This window comes from Oncorhynchus kisutch, linkage group LG2, assembly GCF_002021735.2.
Source record: "Oncorhynchus kisutch isolate 150728-3 linkage group LG2, Okis_V2, whole genome shotgun sequence".
Classification (NCBI taxonomy): domain Eukaryota; kingdom Metazoa; phylum Chordata; class Actinopteri; order Salmoniformes; family Salmonidae; genus Oncorhynchus; species Oncorhynchus kisutch.
In genome coordinates, this window is record NC_034175.2 from 14,855,186 (window position 1) to 14,867,315 (window position 12,130).

Sequence of the window (12,130 nt, forward strand, 5' to 3'; positions counted from 1 at the left end):
TAAATATAGGTTGTATTTACAATGGTGTTTGTTCTTTACTGGTTGCCCTTTTCTTGTGGCAACAGGTCACAAATCTTGCTGCTGTGATGGCACACTGGTATTACCCCAGTAGATATGGGAGTTTATCAAAATCATGTTTGTTTTCAAATTCTTTGTGGATCTGTGTAATCTGAGGGAAATATGTGTCTCTAATGTGGTCATGAGGTTAGGAAGTGCAGCTCAGTTCCACCTAATTCTGTGGGCAGTGTGCACATAGCCTGTCTTCTCTTGAAAGCCAGGCCTCTCTACGGCGGCCTTTCTCAATAGCAAGGCTATTGACAAACTCACTGAGTCTGTACATAGTCAAAGCTTTCCTTACGTTTGGGTCAGTCACAGTGGTCAGGTATTCTGCCACTGTGTACTCTCTGTTAATCTGTACTTTAAAAAAAACTGCACTGTTGGTTACTGGTTCATAAGTAAGCATTTCTCTGTACCGTCTACACCTGTTGTATTCGGCGCATGTTAATGTTTTCCAATGTGTTAATTCTATTCAATGTGTCAAGTAATTATATTTTTGTTTTCTCATGATTTGTTTGTGTTTGTGAACAGAGCCCCAGGACAAGCTCTCTCTCTCTCTGTTCAGTTGATGGGTCTACTGAATTTTCCTCTCGAACTCAGAGACATGAGGCGATGTGGGCGGAGTCAGCCGAGAGGGGAGGGAGGAGTTGTTTCGTGTGTGTTGAGCAGTCAACTGAGAAATAAACTGCTAGCTGCTTGTCCTCATCGGGAATGTTGACCACTGGAGCGTCTTGAGCAAGAAAAGCAAAGCTGTTGCGCTAGCAACAGTCTTCCCATCCCAATTGCAAGGCTGTCTGATTGCTCTTGTTTGATTTGCTTCAGAGGCCTGTCAATAAGGTGAGTGTATTATTCCAATATCAAGGGAGTCTTGTGTTATTTGAAATATGGTGTATTTGTATGCATCTTTCTTGACTTTCTAGAGCACAGCAAGCTAAGTTTAGTGTAGCTAGCTGGCTAGTGCCTCTGGATGTAAACTGCTGTCGGTGAGACTGGAACACAGCGCAGCGTGGCTAGTACCGTGAGGCTCTGTCTTTCACGAAAGTGTGAGGAGGGTTTGGATGTGGATAGCTGTTAGGACTTGTTTTGCAAATTAGTGTAATTTGTTGTCTAAAACAGGTTAACATTGTTAATCACAAATGTGACAGTTACTAAATAACCTGAGCTTAATATAGCCACATGTCTACCCAGCGCTATCGGGACTGCATGCAGGCAGATAAACTGTGTTCGTGTAGGGACAAGGTTGGAAGAATTATGATCTCCTGTATTGGGGCAACTAAAGCTTACTAAACTACTATAGTTGGGTAGTTAAAAGTACCAATCCAGAGTGGTATCAATAAGTTATCCAGCTAACTTTGATTAAAACGAAACTAACTTGATTTTCTGGTTCATTAAGAAATGTGTTTTTTTGAGTCAATTAGACCATGCCCATTTCAAGCGTATCTTAAAATATATATATATATATATATATATATATATATATATATTTCAGAATATTTAGCCAATTAAGTTAGCTGGCTCATTGATCCTGTTTTGTAGTATACCCCTCTGATAGGCCTCAATATATAAACACGATTTGGTGTCTCGGCTTTCTAACTGTTTACTGTGCTGGCTTGTTTACAGATATTGCATAGCTGCTTACTATCCAACTACCAACCAGGCGCAGGCCCTGCCTGTCCTATACGTCCTACCATTTTCACCGGTCCGGTTAGTCTTATCCCATGGCATCATTTGCTTTGGGGGTGCGGTGAAAGGCGTTTTTCCAGGCAGCTAGCTACTCGTGTACAGAACCTTGGATGGTGGTTGGCTTCTACAACCCCTTTCTATACAGTATACTTATAGTAGGCTTATTCAGAGGCTAAGTATTTCAAATCTAACTGGATGGGACATCAGGGATGGATTTTGGCAGGGATGTTATAAAATAAAACGAATGTTATGCTGTAGATGTGATATGTGATCATATTAGTAATCCAAAACAACATATTTGTTTGACTTAATGCTGATTCAGCAGAATTACCCAGCAGTGTACTACTGTACAGCTCCTCTAAGAACTGTAGTTGGTGAGAACCATAATAATATATAGATGAATCATAATGGCATAGTACGTTTTGGGAACAATCCCTATCCCCTTCCACTAAACTACATTTTTATTATACCTTTAAAATGCCATTACTAATGTAGGCCTACTATGTAACATGGTAATACAGCATTCTTACTACTTGTGTAATTACAGCATCACTACACTGGTATAACAGCAACTTAATAGAAATTGTTACTAATATAAAGTGTTACCAACTCGTTTTAAATTCACACCCTCTGCTACAATCTAGCTATTTCAAGTCTGTGTTCTGTAAGCGACTGACATGATGGGGCATGAGTTTAGGAGGCCGAAGACAGACAGCTAGCTCAGAGCTGCTGAGCTCACATATTTTACATATGCAACCTGTCTTGCCATGGCGGTTCAAGTCTCTTCTCTGGAAGAGTCTGACTAACAAATGGCTTTGTTGTATCATATCCTATTGGCATTTAATTTGTTCTACCAATCTATTCCATTCATCATACAAGCCGTTCATTCAGTGAATGTAGGCAGGCCTATTAGCTTGTTGGTTTAGTTTATTATCGGGATGGAAAGTGAAAGGGATAGGCCAAGTTCACTCAAATGACAAATTCCCTTTTTGAGAGCTGTCCAAACTTTCAATCTGAAGAGGCCTTGCAGACATATAAATTGTACTTCCACATACATTTTATATTATTATTATGTTCTCTGTCATAGTGGTGATCTCTCTCACCCAGGCCCTAGCATTCCATTCGGCCTTGCGCCAGTTTGCAGTCGTATAACACTCGCTATTCAGTGCCAATACCCCCTTATTGATGGCTGGTCATGGCACTTTTTCCTGAAGTCTGGGATGCAGAGTCAGAGTTTTGGCCTAAATCAATGACACCAATTACTAGGTTATGTCCTATTATTGCCCAAGTTATTTCTCTCATCAGTTATGAGCACAGCTGATGTTGACACACCTCCTGTAAATTAGAGTAACTCATTTCAAACAGAATTTTGGTCTGTGGGTGTGGCGGTAGGTGCTGTTTGGAAACAGGTAGCTGAATCATGAAAAAAACTGGACATTATAGACTAGGCCTGCTTCTCTTGTGTAGATAGGTGTCAATGGTTGTACAAAGCAATAAAATACTTCCGAAGAACCCCAAGGCTTGTAGATGAAAAAGGTTGTAATGCCTTTGTTAGATTACTTGGCAGCAGGACAAGATGAAAAAGCTTTGCAGGCAGCTAGAGAAGCCTTAGTTTGTCTGTGTCACTTACCTTTCATTTAAATGTAATCATTTTTTATCTAGCTACCTCAGTTATAGCTAAGTAATTACATTCTGCTTACTAAAGTAGTCTGTAATTGATTTACAGAAGGGCAACTTAATATATTTTAGCTTACTGGTCCTATAAATACTTGCCATCATCCACCCATGATTACCCAGAAGGCAGAATGATGCAATGATTGTCTAACCAACCAACCACAGCACGGTGGATTCAATTTCTCAATGTCTGGAGCTGGTCCAAATCTGTCTGAAACCTGAGAAGCAGGAATGCTGTATTTTCTAAAGCAGGTAACTGAACACCTCTGCTAGTTTGTTTGTGTGCAGGAAGAACAGAGAGAGTGGTGCAGAATGATGGCGATGTTCCAGAAAATGTCACTCAGCCTCTACGAGGTGGAATCTGTGCTGTAAAATCTAAAACAAACCAGGGTTAGTGGGCTTGGCGAGATGTATTCATGAAAACAAAAAGGATTTTGAGTGACATTCTTTACCGGTGAAACTTCAGAACAATAGAGGCATTTTGTGCTCTTGAATTTTATCGCTGTGCCTGGACATCATTAGTATTTTCTTCTCAGAGTTTAATGGTTCATTTGGATTTATCTGTACATCGTTTCTCATATTATCAGTACATATTACACCAAACCTATAAGTGATGAGCACTTGGAGAAATCTATTTCAATGATTTATAACATACAGTATGTAGGGCCCTATAAAATATGGGTTGCGGATAATGCGAATGGAATCACAGAATCCAGATATTAAAACGGAATTCAACAATATACATTTTTTGTTGAACTTCGTAGGAAATCAACTAAATGTGTTTAACCTATTGGAAAATGCATTAATTTGCTCAAGTTAATCATAAGACATGAACAAAATGCATACGTAGCAAGGTTTCCATCCAGTTGGAACAGATTTTCATGCAAATATTCTAAAATAAAAACAACATGTGCATTTTCCCACCAGAGATGGGTTTCCATCAAATTGAACTGTTAGCTGGCAGATACAGTGTGGGTAGGTAGGTAGGTTAGAATGACATTTAGGGCAAAATATAATTTTGTATTTGTCAAACGGCAACCAAGCATCAAGCTCATCAGCCTAATAAACTGCATGCTTTCCCCAAGTCATAGGTGGAGGACCACATAACATATCATCACGTGACTCCAAGTTCTCTTCGATATGATGGTTATTATAGCAATAAAGACGTTTCCACCATCATTTCTCGCATAATACATTTTACCGACACAAAAAGTTCCCATATTGTATTTTGCTTTGTCAACATTTGGAAAGTTTAACAACAAATGTGCTTTTTCCATCAGGTCTGTTTATCCGACATGTACTCTACTCACATAAAAAGGTTGGATAGAAATCTGGTTAGTGACTTGTACTTTGCTGCAACTTTCTGAAATGGCACAGGAATGCCCCTGTCTGTGTGTGTGCGATATGTCCATTTGTCTAGTCTACACTTTGTGTAGCTGTTAGCAATAATGCTAATGATAGTCAGTAGATGGAAAGGCTTTCCCAAAAACCTTATCAGTTAACTACAAAGCCTACGCCCACCTGGCAGAATGATATCATGATTATTTGCATCAATCCAGCTGCCATTTCTTTTGCAAACTGCTTTGTTTTGTAAAATCAAAATCACACAAGCGCAACAGAAACACCGCTAACCAAACAATGGTCTCTGTCTGGTGTGCACTTGAATTAAAGGGTAACTACACACAATATTCTACATTTCTTAGACTTTTCCCAGACCTCCAAAGTGGTCTCCTGATGTGATGTAGCCCTTTACACTCATACCGTATACAGGTTGAAAATGGCAGATTTGGGCACTGATGAACAACTACATTTGAACGCAGTGGCTGTACAGTAACAAGCTATACATGATCTCAATGGTTTACTGCAATTCTACACATAATCTGCAAACTGTTCACTTTCAATTGCTACCATGGATATGCATATGCTTTTCATATTTCTTCTGGAACAAACATTTCAATTTAGCCATATCCATGTAGGCCAATTCCCATGAGTGTAAAGGGTTTAGCATTGTTGTGGACTTAGAACATCCTATTTTGTGGTGATTTTGAGAGTGAAAACCTTTTTGTTGTTGTTGGAAAAACCGAAACCTAGAAAAACAAAACTGAGAAATTTTAATTTGGGAATAACTAAATGCAATTGGGCACAAAATACACCAGATGTTATAAGGCCCTACTATCATAGGGATAGGGGGTTTCTGGTCAAATTAAGTTTGTTTAGGGGGGTTTATGTTGAAAATTACTAAGACCATAGATACAGCAAGCCTATTCCTCCTTTTCTCTTCTAGCCTCATGAAGCCTAAATTCCCCATTGTTATACCATGTTTATTACATAACTCAATGTAGGCTATTCAATGTTAGTTAGAAACTCTCATATGTCCAGATGATCAGTCTGATCCATTGCACTGTGGCCTAAATAATCATTTATTCTATTTACACTTCTTGATCTTATTTAAACTTTTTGAATAACACGTCCCATAGATGAAAGCTTGAGTTCTTAGTTGAATAAAAACTAAAATAGCCTAGCCATAGCCCACCCTGGCAGCAGGCTTGTGCACAAACATAACATCTCCCTCCCGTCCAAGCCATTCATTATGCACATTGCATAAGGTCATTTCTCCCAGCCGGCCCAATGAAATCCTCATCCAATTAGCGATTGTCCATGTCTCCCAAAGCCTTTCTCAGACTTCTGCTGTTCAAGCCCTCCACGATGACATCAGGCTCTCTCTTATAACCTTCTTTACGCTGCTGGCCCGAAATAATGAAGCTGCCATTTAATGAATAATCAATATGTGAAACAAGCACATCTACTGAGGTGTGACAACAATCTGAACCATCCACTGATAAAATAGTCAGCCATGACAGAGATGACAGTGTTCATTTGGAACTCAGTCCAGTAAATTAAAACCTGTGCTGTACTACAGATAGTCAGAAGAAACTTATTGGAGAAGTAGGTACTTATTTATGCTCTTCAGTCTTTTCATATGCATTCATTTGCTTATTACTTCAAACTACTACATTCTTCAACTATGCTCAATTGCTTGTATTGTCTATGGATTACTGTGTAATTGCTATTGGATTACTGTGTATTGTGCAATTTTACAGATTTAAAGGGATGATTTACTCCTCTCAGGACCCTTATGTTATCAAGTTGTGGAATCTGGCTGGATTTTCTTATCTAGTCTACCATGCACAACAAATGAAATGTTGCAAAAATACTTGCATTCCAGTAGTTATCATCCCTTCAAGACACGTCTCTCAGCAAACTGTTTTCTTAGTTCATTTGACATATCCTTTGAGTGCTTCTACCTTAAAAACAGGCTACATTGTCACCTTACTGTAGAGAGGCAGGCAGTCCCAAACCAAAATCTTCCTTAAATGATGAATTTTGCATGACTGTGCGCCTTCCAGCGACATTGGACTGCTCTGTTCTGGCTTGACTTCAGATTTCTAAATGGTGTTCCATGTACAGCTTGAAATACTGCTGGAAAATACAAGGCTACATCTCTTCTTCAGTTGTTTGCGCCTAAACCTCTTGTCATTTGCCCTGATCAATGTGGACATGATGATGTAGGTTAGTGATAAGACAGATGCCCAGGAACCCTAAAGAACAGCATCTTGTACGCTGTCTGGCGCTTCCTACCATTGCAGCCATCTCCTCAATCCTGAGTCTGTGCATGTGAGTGTCAGTTGGATGTTACATATGTCATTTAGGTGTGATAAGGAAACAATGGGGTTTTGGGAGGGAGGAGGTATGTTCAGTTGAGATTCACACGCTGCTCTTGCAACCGTCACTGCTTGGAGGCGGGACATTTTTTAAAACTGTGTGAGCTCTTGTTGGCGTTTGGATGGGTCATAATGTGGCCCTTAATAGGGCTGGCACAATTACCATGTAATAGTGTAACTGACTATGGATGAAGACCTTCTCGAAAATAAAATAAACGTCATAACCGTTTATTATTATTGCAGTGCATTCGGAAATAATTCAGTATTCAGATCCCTTGACTTTTAATAAAAAACGGAAATATCACATTTTATTTAAGTATTCAGACCCTTTACTCAGTACTTTGTTGAAGTACCTTTGGCAGCGATTACAGTCTCTGGTCTTCTTGGGTATGACACTACAAGCTTGGCACACCTGCCTTTGGGGAATTTCTCCCATTCTTCTCCGCAGATACTCTCTGCTCTGTCAGGTTGGATGGGTAGTGTTGCTGCACAGCTATTTTCAGGTCTCTCCAGGGATGTCTGATCGGGTTCAAGTCCGGGCTCGGGCTGGGCCACTCAAGGACATTGAGACTTGCGGTTGTTGTCCTGTTAGAAGGTGAACCTTTGCCCCAGTCTGTGGTCCTGAGTGCTCTGGAGCAGGTTTTCATGAAGAATCTCTCTGTACTTTGCTCCATTCATCTTTCCTTCGATCCTGACTAGTCTCCCAGTCCCTGCCGCAGAAAAACATCCCAACAGCATGATGCTGCCACCACCATTCTTCACCGTAGGGATGGTGCCAGGTTTCTTTCAGATGTGATGCTTGGCATTCAGGCCAAAGAGTTCAATCTTGGTTTCATCAGACCAGAGAATCTTGTTCCTCATGGTCTGAGTCATTTAGATGCTTTTTGGAAAACTCAAAGCGGGCTGTCATGTGCTTTTTACTGAGGAGTGGCTTCCGTCTACCATCTGGAAGCTACTCCCTTCTCCACAGAGAAACTCTGGAGCTCTTTCAGAGTGACTATTGGGTTCTTGGTCACCTCCCTGACCAAGGCCCATCTCCTCCGATTGCTTAGTTTGGCCGGGCTGCCAGCTTGGTCACTGTGTTCTTGGGGATCTTCAATGCTGCCGACAATTTTTGGTGTCCTTCCCCTCGACACAATCCTGTCTCAGAGTTCTGCGGACAGTCCCTTTGACATCATGGCTTGGATTTCGCTCTGACATGCACAGTCAACTGTGGGACTTAATATAGACCGGTGTGTGTCTTTCCGTGTCCAATCAATTGATTCTACCACAGGTGGACTCCAAGTTGTAGAAACATCTCAAGGATGATCAAGGGAAGCAGGATGCACCTGAGCTCAATTTCGAATCTCATAGTAAAGTATCTGAATACTTATGTAAATAAGGTATTTCTGTTTTTATTTGTAATAAATTTGCAAAAATGTCTAAAAACCTGTTTTCCCTTTGTCCTTCAAATAAAATAAAATAAAAAGTTATTTGTCACTTGCGCTGAATACAACAGGTGTAGACCTTACCGTGAAATGCTTACTTACAAGTTCTTAACCAACAGTGCAGTTTAAGAAAGAGTCAAGAAAATATTTACCAAATAAACTAAAGTAAAAAAAAATATAAAAAGTAACACATTAAAATAACAATAACAAGGCTATATATATAGGGGGTACCGGTACTGAGTCGATGTGCGGGGGTACAGGTTAGTCGAGGTAATTTGTACATGTAGGTAGGGGTGAAGTGACTATGCATATATAAATAACAGTGAGTAGCAGCAGTGTACAAAACAAATGGGGGGGGGGGGCATTTCAATGTAAATAGTCCAGTGGCCATTTGATTAATTATTCAGCAGTCTTATGGCTTGGGGGTGGAAGTTGTTAAGGAGCCTTTTGGTCTTAGACTTGATGCTCCAGTACCGCTTGCCGTGCGGTAGCAGAGAAAACAGTCTATGACTTCGGTGACCGCCTGGTATATAGGTCCTGGATGGCAGGAAACTAGGCCCCAGTGGTGTATTGGGTCATACGCACTGAGCAGTTGCCATACCAGGTGGTGATGCATCCGGTCAGGATGCTCTCGGTGGTGCAGCTGTAGAACTTTTTGAGGATCTGGGACCCATGCCAAGTCTTTTCAGTCTCCTGAGGGGGAAAAGGTGTTGTCATGCCCTCTTAACGACTGTCTTGGTGTGTTTGGATCATGATAGTTCGTTGGTGATGTAGACACGAAGGAACTTGAAACTCTCGACCCGCTCCACTACAGCCATGTTGATGTTAGTGGGGGCCTGTTCGGCCCGCCTTTTCCTGTAGTCCACGATCAGCTCCTTTGTCTTGCTCACATTAAGGGAGAGGTTATTGTCCTGGCACAACTTTGCCAGGTCTCTGACCTCCTCCCTATAGGCTGTTTCATCGTTGTCAGTGACCACTGTTGTGTCGTCAGAAAACTTAATGATGGTGTTGGAGTCGTGTTTGGCCACGCAGTCTTGGGTGAACAGGGAGTATGGGAAGGGGACTAAGTACACACCCCTGAGGGGCTCTGGCCGCAGTCCCAGCTCCCCTCCCCAGACCCAGCATCTCCAGCCTAGTCCCAGCCCCAGCCCAACCCCTCAAGCCCCAGATTCCCTGTAGCTTCAGCCCAGCTCTCCAGGCAGCTCAGTTCCCCAGCCCTCTTCCAGCCCAGCTCCCGTTTCCCTCATAGCCCAAGCAGCTTAGCTCCACAGCTGAACAGGCCAGAGCTGCACATTCCAATGCCCCGGCCCGCACACTGCCCGAGGGCCTTCTTTCATCACCACTCTTTGGCCTACAAATCAGTGCATACCATTCAGGGCATTGCTCTTTTTTTATCCAATAGCCTACGTGGAAAGAATTTGCTCCCAGCATTCCAGAGGACTGCAGTGAGCTTCATCCAGCGATCATGTGGTGTGGTATGGAGGGGATGATCTGCAAGCAGGCAGGCAGTGTGGCAGGTAGGCAGTGTAGCAGGCTGGTAGTGTGGCAGGCAGTGTATCAGGCAGGCAGTGTAGTAGGTTGGTATGCAGACAGTAAGGCAGGCAGGCAACGTAACAGCCTGCAAGACCGGGTCTCACCTGCTCAGGTGGAAGCTGGCCTACTTATGCTCTTTAAGGCACAATCTGGGATATGTCCTGCTGTTCAATCAGTGGGCTGAAACACAGATTGTGGCTTTAAGGTGGCCAGAATGCAGGGTCGCGTAGTTTACTGTTTGTTCAACATACAGTGAACTATTTGTTTTCTTTGGAGAAACAATGCCACTAGAAGATTGTCACAGTCTTGAGGGTTACCACCCAGCATGTGGCTTTCAATGCGTAGTAGTATTAATCCTTTATCCTTTGATGGACCTTGAGGACACCATTATTCTTTGCATTTGAGAACCAAGCCCTATCAGTGGTTGTGCTTGAGCTGTTTTTCAAGACAGAAGGACAGAGTTAGGCTATTTCATATAAATGTTTCTTTAAAAAAAGAAGACATGAAAGCAATTCAACTTCAATTGATCTTCAGTTTGATCATAGTCACACTATTTTTGCCCAAATGCTTAGACACCTGTGAGGTGTTTACACATCTAGGCCTAAATGCCCATTTCAAAGTTTTCCCCAATGTCCACAGGCCTACCTCACAGATCTCAGGCAGTATGCATAGTGCTGTAAACGTACTGGGTAGTAATGACTAGACTGACTTGTGTACGAGTCTGCTGCACAGGTTGCTGTTATGATTCTGGATGGCCAGAACTATAAATAGCCCTACTATTTTGAAGTGTGCCCCAATTTGGAAGGGAGGGAATGTATAGCCCTGTGAATGCTATGCAGTTGGGCAGTGTGAGGAGAGGAGGGAACACAGGCAGGTCCCAGAGAACCCAACCCACCAACTCCATTTACAAGGAAATATTTGGCAGCCTGAGCCATAAGAAGTTTATAGATTTCTGCTTTACTTCAATTATTTGGCCCAGAAAGATGAGGTTAAAAGTTTAGTGTTTCCCACCCACACTGTATTTAATGGAATGTGGGCCTATTCAAGAGAATGTGTTAGCAGTTTTCTACTTCCATGAAGTTTAGGCACTTGTTTAGGACCATATATATATTTCACATTCAATTTGCTCAAGTATCTATTTTAAACTGTTCTGTTTACCCTATGTTAAGTTTAGCCTTATGTTATGCATATCATTAGGGTGTTTGTAGTTGATGGAGGCCTTTGTACATATTTTTTACCTTGATGTTTGAGGCCTATAGGCTATTTGATACCAGTGTAGGTCTTAATGAAACTATTTGGTGTCCCATTCCTTCATTCAGTCCGTGTTAATGGAAACAATGATGTTGACGACACTGTTTGTAAATCTGTGCTCGATTAAGACGCTTGTTAACCAAGAGAGATTCCATCATGCATGGAATCACAGCCACTGACTGACCAATCAGTTAGTGTGGTAGCTAAAGTCTCCTTAACGCCCATCTCTGGTCCCAGCCTGGGCCTTAAAACCAGCAGCGACATGCAAATGTTGGTTCACTTTCAATTAGGCTTTACTTTAAATAGCCAGCGCTCATGGTGATCCCAAGCCTAGGCTTTGCCTCTGTTCTGGTGCGAATCACTGCAGGATATTAAAGCTTTCCCCTCACAGTGTAAGCACACATTAAGTTCTTACTGTATTGTACCAGGCAAAGCAAGCCATCCCAACACTGTATGACTGTCAATGTGTAGTTGAAATCTAGAACGTAAAGAATCAGCACACATGAACTTGTTACTGTACCGTAATGACCAAGCAAAGCAAGCCATCCCAGAGCCTGCCACAGTAGGACTACTGCATAGTTCCAATTAGAGGTCGACCGATTTAAATCGGCCAATTTTATATATATACAGTGCCTTGCGAAATTATTCGGGCCCCTTGAACTTTGCGACCTTTTGCCACATTTCAGGCTTCAAACATAAAGATATAAAACTGTATTTTTTTGTGAAGAATCAACAACAAGTGGGACACAATCATGAAGTGGAACGACATTTATTGGATATTTC

The 12,130-nt window shown here is 41.7% G+C and overlaps 1 protein-coding gene across 2 annotated transcripts in view; it reads left to right on the plus strand.

Moving 5' to 3' along the window:
* Positions 1–753: 753 nt before the first annotated feature.
* LOC109901903 (growth factor receptor-bound protein 10-like) overlaps positions 754–12,130 on the plus strand; it is a 103,674-nt gene continuing 92,297 nt past the window's right edge. For both annotated transcript variants that reach the window (XM_031788409.1, XM_031788406.1), the window contains exon 1: positions 754–894. The gene's annotated coding sequence lies outside the window, so the exon portion shown is untranslated. The remainder of the gene's footprint in view (positions 895–12,130) is intronic.